The sequence below is a fragment of the Myotis davidii genome, unplaced genomic scaffold (assembly GCF_000327345.1).
Source record: "Myotis davidii unplaced genomic scaffold, ASM32734v1 scaffold684, whole genome shotgun sequence".
NCBI classification, from domain to species: Eukaryota; Metazoa; Chordata; class Mammalia; order Chiroptera; family Vespertilionidae; genus Myotis; species Myotis davidii.
The window spans coordinates 1,772,337-1,772,642 of record NW_006295564.1 but is presented as its reverse complement, the minus strand read 5'-3'; the positions used below and the strand labels follow the sequence as shown (position 1 = coordinate 1,772,642).

The 306-nt window shown below is 63.1% G+C and overlaps 1 protein-coding gene across 11 annotated transcripts in view; it reads right to left on the bottom strand.

Annotated features, from left to right (window-relative positions):
- The window catches only part of MAPT (microtubule associated protein tau), a 79,998-nt gene that overhangs the window by 78,895 nt on the left and 797 nt on the right, over positions 1 to 306 (bottom strand). The gene's annotated exons all lie outside the window — the stretch shown is intronic.

The following is a 306-nucleotide window of genomic DNA, read 5'->3' as shown; positions in this document are numbered from 1 at the left end:
CCGGCCCCAGGCGCGGGCAGGGGGAAGGGCAACTAAAGTGACAGCGCCGGGACCCCTCCCCATCTCCCCGACTCCACTCCCAGCCCCCAAATGTCCCCAGCGGTTTTCTGAAGGAGGAAAACGGGGAGGGGGTGGACCACAGCCTTACATCAGGGGCAGCGAAAACCCCACTGGAATCGCTGCCGGGGAGGTGCAGGGAGGGGCAGGCGGGGAGTCATCTCTTCTAGAACCCGATCCACATCTTCCTCAGAGCCGATGGCAGTCCGAGTCAGAGAAAACGGATTACAGGTTCTGTTTCGGGGGGTC